The sequence below is a fragment of the Trichechus manatus genome, unplaced genomic scaffold (assembly GCF_000243295.1).
Source record: "Trichechus manatus latirostris isolate Lorelei unplaced genomic scaffold, TriManLat1.0 scaffold00116, whole genome shotgun sequence".
Lineage (NCBI taxonomy): Eukaryota > Metazoa > Chordata > Mammalia > Sirenia > Trichechidae > Trichechus > Trichechus manatus.
Genome location: NW_004444052.1, coordinates 1389042 through 1398578, shown reverse-complemented (window position 1 = coordinate 1398578; position 9537 = coordinate 1389042).

The window sequence follows — 9537 nt, the reverse complement described above, 5'->3', positions numbered from 1 at the left end:
CCCTAGTAGTAGCTGACATGCATCTGAGACACTTGAATAGGGGTGATTTCCAGAGGCTGTCTCATGAGAAAATCAGTTGTTAGTGGCTATAATTGTGCTTGTGCAACTATGACAAAGAATTTCCCACACAGTTCTAGAATTATGCTAGTGAATCCAAGGGACAGCTGAAGACAACAAAATGGAATGAGAATGGCCAAACGTTTGACAAATGGTTGCACTCACCACATACTGTGATGTGGGGAACGGCTTTGGCAGATGATTGCGTGTTAGGACTTTTGTGTTCATCTGGTGAGATGGCTCCCTGACAGCTGACTCTCCAGCTGACCCTGTATCTGAGACTCCTGGTTTCACTGGTCTAAAAATAAAAAGCTCTTTTTGCCTTCTACCAAAAAGGAGGCGTAGTGGCACAGTGGTTAAGTGCTCAGCTTTTAACCAAAGGTTGGTGGTTCAAACCCACCAGTAGTTCCATGGGAGAAAGATGTAGCAGTCTGCTTCCATAAAGATTTACAGCTTTGGAAACCCATGGAGCAGTTCTACTCTGTCCTATAGTGTCACTATGAGTTAGAATCAACTGGTGGCAATAGGTTTTTGGTTTATGGCCTCCTACCAACATGGGGGGCTGGGAACACCATTGGGATCCCTTAGGAAAGTGGTCTGAACAATGGACAGGGGTCTATCATCTCCCATGATAAGAATGGAGGGCTGGACCTGGGGGGCATCCAGTAGCTCAGGGAAGTCACCACGGACCCCAACGTTTCCCATCTTTCTGCTGCACCACCCTTGGCAAATTGGCTGTCATCCTCAGCTTTGTCCCCTCAAAGTCACAAGAAATGCATCATTTCTTCATGAAGTAGTATCCAAATACAGGAAGAGTGTCTCATTTTGGGTTTCTCTAAAAGCAAGTCCTGATATGATTTATTTGGGAGCTGATCTAGGAAGCAGGAGTGAGGGACCATGGTGAGACAAGGAAGGAGGAGAAGCCAATATAAGGGCCTGGCATTGGAGTTGCTTCTGTGGGTAACTGGGGCTGGTTCTGAGGGGATCACCCGGGAAGCACACAGAATGCATTCAGAACTGTCTACCTAAAACAGGAGCCTTTATCCACTGCTCCTCTTTCCCACTGGCTGGGAGGGTTGCCGATGCATGTGCAGGGGGTGGGAGCAGGCTGTGTAAGAGAAGACCCAAAGACAACAATGTAAGGATGCTCAATGTGTGTGCCTGAGGCGTGTTATGGGTTGAATTGTGTTCCCCTGAAAGATGTGTTGGAATCCTCTTCCCTATAACTATGGATGTAATCTCGTTTGGGAATCAGATATTCTTTGTTATGCTAACGAGACCATGTTAATATAGGGTGTGTCCTAAAACTAATCACTTCTGAGTTATAAAAAGAGCAGATTAGACACAGAAATAAAAGCACAAATGAGGGAAGATAGATGCCATGTGAAGATTGCCAAGGAATGGAGGAACACCAGGGCTACAGAAGCTGAAAGAGAAAAGGAACTTCCCTCAGAGCCGACAGAGAGAGAACATTTCCCTAGAGCTGATGCCCTGAATTCAGACTTCCAGCCTCCTGAACTGTGAGACAATACGTTTCTGTTCTTTAAAGCCACTTCCTTGTATTTCTGTCACAGCTGCACTAGCTAATTAAGACAAGGTGGGATGCTGTCAACTTCAGGTGAGCTGACTATGATGTCCCCTGTAGCTTTGGCTGATGTCAAGGTGGGATGAGGGGTGTCCTTGGTGTCTCATTGGACAGAACCTGCCTGCCTCTGAACCAATCACTGGCAAATAGCAACGGTATTATGGTGACTGAGGTAGGACTAATCAGAGTTAATATTAATTCCCTGTGGTGTGGGTAGGTTCCATCTCCCATAAGCACATTTTTCCTGGATGACCTAATGAAATTGGGGTTCTATTAGCAAGAAATAAGGGGGAGTGGCTCTTGGGTAGGCAACCACCAGTATCTATTCTCTAGACAATGAAGAAACCATTTGAGGGTCTTGAGGACAGAGGTGGGGTCATCTGTCTTATTTTAACTCTGGTGACAATATGAAAAAGAAAATAGAAAAGCATGAAATTGAAGCATGCTAACAAGTTGGGGGTGACTGCCTGAACAAGGACAGTGACTATAGCAGTTAGTGTGAGGTGTTTGCCACAGTGGTTGTTGTTGATGTTGTTGAGTCTGCTCTGACTCATGGTGACCTTATGTATAACAGAATGAAACATTGCCCGGTCCTCTACCTCTTAATATTCACCTGTGTTTTATTGACTATGCAAAGGCATTCAACCGTGTGGATCATAACAAATTATGGATAACATTGTGAAGAATGGGAATCCCAGAACACTGAGTTGTGTTTATGCAGAACCTGAACATAGACCAAGAGTCAGTCATTCGAACAGAACAAGGGGATACTGCGTGGTTTAAAGTCAAGAAAGGTGTGCGTCAGGGTTGTGTCCTTTCACCATACTTATTCAACCTGTAAGCTGAGTGAATAATCCCAGAAGCTGGACTATATGAAGAAGAACGGGGCATGAGGATTGGAGGAAGACTCATTAACAACCCGCAATATGCAGATGACACAACCTGACTTGCTGAAAGTAAAGGGAACTTGAAGCACTTACTGATGAAAATCAAACATTACAGCCTTCAGAATGGATTACACCTCAACATAAAGAAAACAAAAATCCTCACAACTGGACCAATAAGCAACATCATGATAAACAGAGAAAATATTGAAGTTGTCAAGGATTTCATTTTACTTAGATCCATAATCAACACTCATGGAAGCAGCAGTCAAGAAATCAAACAACGTTATTGCATTGGGCAAATCTGCTGCAAAAGACCTCTTTAAACATTTAAAAAGAAAAGCAAAGACATCACCTTGAGGACTAAGCCATGGTATATTCAATTACCTTATATGTATGTGAAAGCTGGACAATGAATAAAGAAGACCAAAGAAGAATTGATGTCTTTGAGTTGTGGTGTTGGTGAAGAATATTGAATATACCATGGACTGCCAGAAGAACGAACAAATCTGTCTTGGAAGAAGCACGGCCAGAATGCTTCTTAGAAGTGAGGATGATAAGACTTTGTCTCATGTACTTTGAACATATTATCAGTAGAGACCACTCCCTGGAGAAGGATGTCAAGCTTGGTAAAGTAGAGGGTCAGTGAAAGAGAGGAAGACCTTCAAAGAGATGGATTGACACAGTGGCTGCAAAGTGGGCTCAGGCTTAGTAACGATTGTGAGGATAGTGCTGGAGCCAGCAGTGTTTTGTTCTGTTATACACAGGGCTGTCATGAGTTGGAACCGACTCGATGGCACCTAACAACAATAACACGCTTGAGCCCATTGTTTCGGCCTTGGGTAGTATCTTCCAACCTAGGGGCTCCTTTTCCAGCACTATATTTGACAACATTCTGTTGTGATCCATAGGGCTTTTTTTTTTTTTAAATTTATTTTATTTTGTTTTTTGTTGTTGAGAATATACACAGTAAGACATACACCAATTCAGCAGTTTCTACACGTACAATTCAATGACATTGATTACTTTCTTTGAGTGGTGCAACCATTCTAACCATCCTTTTCTGAGCTGTTCTGCCCCCATTAACATAAACTCACTGCCCCCTAAAGTTCCTAACTAATCTTTAGAGTTGCTGTTGTCCATTTGATCCCATATAGATAGATCTTAAAAGAGCATGATGCTCAAGGCAGACACTCTTTACTAGTTAAGCTAAACTGTTGCTTGGTTTTAAGAAGATTTTAGGGGATATTTTTGGTTTAAGGGTTTGAAGATTATCTCAGGGTAATAGCTTTGGGTGTAGGGTTTTCACTGGCTAATTTTTGGAAGTAGATCACCTGGCCTTTCTTCCTAGTCTGTCTTAGTCTATAAGCTGCACTGAAACCTGTCTACCATGGGTGGCCCTGATGGTATTTCAAATACTGGCGGCATAGCTTCCAGCATCACAGCAACATGGAAGCCAGCACAGTAGGACACACTGACCCAGCTGGTGGTTGCCACAGTAAGGAGGAGAAAAATCCTGGGGGTTACGCTTGGGAGAGCACAGTTCATCGGTCCTCAAACTTTAGTGTTCCCAGAGATTAGCCAGGTGACTCCCATGGATTCTGATTCAGAAGGTCTGGGGTGAGTCCCATGAGTGTGCATTTTTAGCTCACATCCCCATAGTGGGTCTGAAGGAGGTGGGTGGTACCCATACACTGAGTATCACTCCGCCAGTGAGTTGAAGGCTGGGCTGGAATCGCTGCAAACATAGCAGCAGCCCCAGAGTGGGGAAGAAGGGTAGGCTTAACTGTTCCAGAGTTTCTTTGTCTAGCCCCCATTTGGGGCAGGATCTGACGTGACTGCAGAGTAGTGTTCCATGCCCCAGCAGACCTTCAGAAAACTCAATCAGCATAGGCTTGCTGGTTTCAAACCTCTTGCTCAAGCTAAAGCACTTCTCCTCTTGCCCTGGTGCCTCCCGTGTCACCAGTGGCCTTCATCCCTGGAGTCCACCTGATCTTTGTACCTGGCTTTCCTTTCCTGCATCACTGCTGTTGTGCCTGCCTGCTGAACTGGGTGACTGGCCAACTTGGCTTGAGCCAAATTGCTCCCACGCACAAGCTGCTTCATTCCTTCATTCTCTAAGTATTTATTGGGCACCTGAGTGCCAGGCATTGTTCTGGGTTCTGGGCATCCTAAATGGAAACACACAGGTAAGGTCCTGCTTTCATGACTCTTAACACGACATGAGTCACACAGTAAACAAACAGATACAGAGTAAGGTAGGAAGTAATAAGAGCTGGGAGGGAAGATAAAGCAGGGTAAGAGGGAAGTGTCACCACCCATCTGTTAGTTAGTCACATTGTGGTAGCTTGTGTGTTGCTGTGATGCTGGAAGCTATCAGGATTTCAAATAACCAGCAGGGTCACCCACGGTGGGCAGGTTTCAGAAAACCTTCCAGACTAGGAAGAAAGACAGACTAGCAAAAAAGGCCTGATAATCTACTTCTGAAAATTAATCAACCAAATCTTTATGGATCACAACAGAACCAGCTTGCTATGGACACATAATCAGATCAGGAGAGATCAATCACTGGAGGGTTGATGACGTAGAGGGCCAGCCAGGGTGAGGGAGACCCTTGATGAGATGGATTGGCACAATAGCTGCAACAAGGGCCTCGAACATGCTGGAAATCATGAGGGTGACGCACCGGCAGGCAATGTTTTGTTCTGTTGAACGTGAGGTCACCATGAGTTGCTTGACGGCAGCTGTATCTATCTCTGTCTGAGAGGGCAGGGAGTGCTGGAAGGTGGGAGAAGATGCTAGTCTAGGCTGGTCCTCGTCCTTGTGTCCTCTGATTTCCCCCATTGTGGCCTCCTGGTCTCTGGATATTTGGTAGACCCAGCTGTGCTCTCAGACTGGGATTTATGTTCTTGCCTTACACTTGTCTAAAGACGACAGCTCAGCGGGGACTCCGCCTACACCCTGGAGGAAACAAGTGGCGTCCTGTGGGTAGGAGCAGGGGTCACAGCCTCAGTTGAGGGCCCCGCTGAAGGACAGTGTAGAGAGAAATCAGGCAGCTGCTCCCGTCTCAGCCTGCTGCTGCCATGTGGGGTCGGGCCAGCACTGCAGAGCTTCCAGTTTCTCAAAAGAAGCCAGAAATCTGGTAGCAGAAGTCTCCAACTTTTTGTTTTCTTTTCGTTGACTTGCTTTTTAAACATTGCGGTGAAATTGACGTAACATTAACCATTTTATAGTGAACATTACATGGCATTTTGTACATTCATAACATTGCGCAGCCACTACCTCTCTCTAGTTCCAACACATTTTTATCACCCCAAAAGGCAATCCCGTACCCATTAAGCAGTTGCTTCTAGGGGCAGATTAACCAATAGGCAAGGTAAGCAAGCATTTACTTGTGCTTACTTGCTAACCTGTAGTGATCATTTCACATGAGTTTCACCACATTTTTGGATGTGGTGAAAAACGTGGAATTGTTCACTACAGTCTAACAAGTAAGGCCGTGCTTACCTTGCTTACTGGGTCATCCGTCCCTGTCAGGGACTGCAAATTTGAAAAGAGGCTTTGATTCTGCAGGAGGTGCTGCGGGGTTGGGAGAGAGACATTTGTCAGCCATATCTAGAAGCAGAATCTTTGATGTGGTGAAAAAATGTGAAATTCTTCCTTACAGATGATCTGGTAAGCAATGTAATCACCATGCTTACCTTGTCTATTGGATAATCCTCCCCTGGTTGCTTCCCATTCCCAGCTTCCCCTGGCCCTTTGGTAGCCACCAGTCTGCTTTCTGTGTCTATGGCTTTACCTATTCTGGATATTTAATGTAAATGGAATCATATAATTAAATGTCAACACCTAACAACAGCAACAACAAAAGACACCATGGGGACCAAATTACTGGCCCTTGGGCTTTTGGTTTCTGACCTCTGGGTTGGCTGTTGACAGAAGGGAGCGACCTGAGGGTGTTCATTTGGCAGCTGCCTCTGTGCCGTTAGAACGTGGAGAAAGCCAGGCCGGGGAGTAGCTGGGAAGGTCCGTCCTGGGCAAGCGGTCCTGGTTGCTGTGCTGTGATTCCTGTCAAGAGGAAATGTGGGCCTTGCCCACTGACACCCACGCTGGGAAGGCAGTCCCTGTCCTGTATGTGAGAGGGCACCGAGGAGTTAGAACAGACATTTAATAGTCACGTAACATGGTAAGGGATAGTGCTCCGAAGCGGCCTCCAGATAGGAGCAAAGTGGAAGTCTAATAGAGCTAGCGTGGAACTGGAGCCCTGGTGGCACAGTGATTAAGACCTCAAACTGCTAGCCAGAAGGTTGGCAGTTGGAATCCACCATGAACCCTATGAGGCAGTTCTACTCGGTCCTATAGGGTTGCTGTGAGTCAGAATTGACTTGATGGCAACAGGTTTGGTTTGGTTTAGCATGGAACTAAGGAGTCCTTGGGTGGTACAAACATTTAAGTGCTTGACTTCTAACTGGAAGCTTGGCTTTTTGAACCTACCCAGAGGCTCCTTGGAAGAAAGGCCTGGTGATCTACTTCTGAAAAATCAGCCATTGAAAACCCTGTGTTCTACTCTGGGGTTGCTATGAGTTGGAGTAGACTTGAGGTAACTGGTGGGTTTTTTTTTTTGTTTGTTTGTTTAGCATGGGACTTAAATCCCACAGCCACAAAGTCCCATGCGTTCAGGAATTTCCCTCTTCTACCTGGAAATTCTGTGCTGGAGATCACAATGTCTACTGGTTTATTTTCCCCCCAGAGGAAAAAGAGAGGAAGAGATTAGACGATACTTTGAAAAAAAATTATTTATGTTTTTGTTTATTGCTGTAGTTTAAATGAAGTTTACATTTCTAGTCTGCCATACAAAAATTTATACATACTTTGTTATGTGACCCTAACTGCTCTCCCCACTCTGTGACAGCACACTCCTCCTTCCCACCCCTGATTCCCCCTGTCCATTCAACCAGCTCCTAACCCTCTCTGCCTTCCCATCTCACCTCCGGACAGAAGCTGCCCGTTTAGTCTCTTGTATCTACTTGAGCTAAGAGCCACACTCCTCATGAGTATCACTTTATGTCCCAAGTCCAGTCCAATCCCTGTCTGAAGAGTTGCCTCAGAAATTGTTTTAGTTCTGGGCTGATAGAGAATCTGGGGACCATGCTTTCCGGGGTTCCTCCAGTCTCAGTCGGACCATTAAGTCTGGTCTTTTTACTAGAATTTGAGCTCTGCACCCAACGTTTCTCCTGCTCCATCAGGGACTCTCTGTTGTGTTCCCTGTCAGGGCATAGGCGATACTTTTTGAAGACTGCTGGTTCTCTCCCAGAGCCGTTCATTCTTTAGTAAACAGTGACTGAGCACCTGCCAGCTGCCTGCTGGTATGAAGGCACATTACCTGCCCAGTCCTCAGTGTTATTAGTAAAGGGTGATAGATAAAAGGAAAAAACCCGTGTTACCAACAGTCAGCAGCAAGGAATAATGGGGGCAAAGGTAGGAAAAGATGGATTGACCAGGAAGAGGGAGAGGGGGAGTCATAAGCAATTTCATTTACTTCTTCTCAGGCCACTGGGTATGGCCCCGAAGTACGTTCTTGGCACTAGGGTGGGGTGGAGGGGTGGAGGGCGGAGGAGTGTGTGGACACTGAAATGAAACCTTTGTTCTGCTCATCGACCAGTGCGCGCTGGCTCTATGCAGCTTCTGCACCTAACCAGTAACTAACCAGTTGCTGTCAAGTTGATTCTGACTCAAGGGGATCCCATGAGTGTCAGAGTAGAACTGTGCTCCATGCGGTTCTCAATGGCTGATTTTTCAGAAGTAGATCACCAGGCCTTTCTTCCGAGAAGCCTCTGGGTGGACTCGAACCACCAACCTTTCAGTTAGCAGCTGAGTTCGTGAACCATTTGCACCACCCAGGGACTCCTTCTGCCCCTAAGGGGTACCTTTTTCTAATTCCTTCACCCTCTGGGGTGCATTTATCTAACTTGCCAAAAATAATCCAAACCCGTTGCCATCAAGTTGATTCTGACTTGTATTGACCCTATAGGACAGAGTAGAACTGCCCCATAGGGTTTCCAAGGAGCGGCTGGTGGATTCGAACCGCTGACCTTTTGGTTAGCAGCCTGATGCTTAACCACTGTACCACCAGGGCTCCATCTAATTTGCACAAGGCCCTGTATAAGTGGGGCTACATCCTTCTGCTCTTTACTTTGTACTTTTGGGTTCGACTTTATGACGCCTTTGTTGTTGTTTTTGGAATATAGTTATGCCTAGAAATAGGGTTTATTATTGCTGTGCATTTTCCTTGTCCAACCAGCTTATTAAAAATACGATTACTTCTCTTCTGGCCCGGGAGATCTAGGTGTGGTGCCGCCTAAAGGCAGAGTGAAGGATGCAGTGACTCACGTAGGTTCTTTTCCAACGTCTCATTCAATGAATTGGGTTTTCTTGAGGGCCGGTGAGTCATTTCCCTGTTCGGGGCTGGCATGACAGAGTGGTGAGATAACTGGGCACTCACCCAGCCAACTGGGAGGTTTCGAAAAGGCTTGTGAAGAAAAGTGGATTTTCAAACATCTGGGGGGCGGCGGGGGGAGGTGGAACAGAGCCTTGGATAACATCATCATTTAAGAATACAGTTCCCCAGACAAGGGGAAACGTCTTCCAACAGCAGTGCCGTTTTCACCATCTCCCGTTTCACTTCGGCAGTTCGTTTCAGAAAGCAGTCTGACATCACCAGCTTGATTTGCCGTGTCAGAAATACTGCGGGCGCCCGTGCAAACAGCTGCAGCTTTTCTGCTCTGCTAATTGCGTGGTGTGGCTAACTGTTTTGTCCACTGAGGTTAGAATGATCCCCCGCTTCCCCACCACGTGGCTGCTCTGCGTTCCTGGCCTGCCCTGTAAGATGGATCTGTAGAAAATACTATTTTCATCTTAGAAAAAAACTCCATCAGAAGGTGAACTTGAATACTGTGAGCCGGGTGCTGAAGAACTTACATACCTGGATACCTGGGTGTTACTGAATGTGCG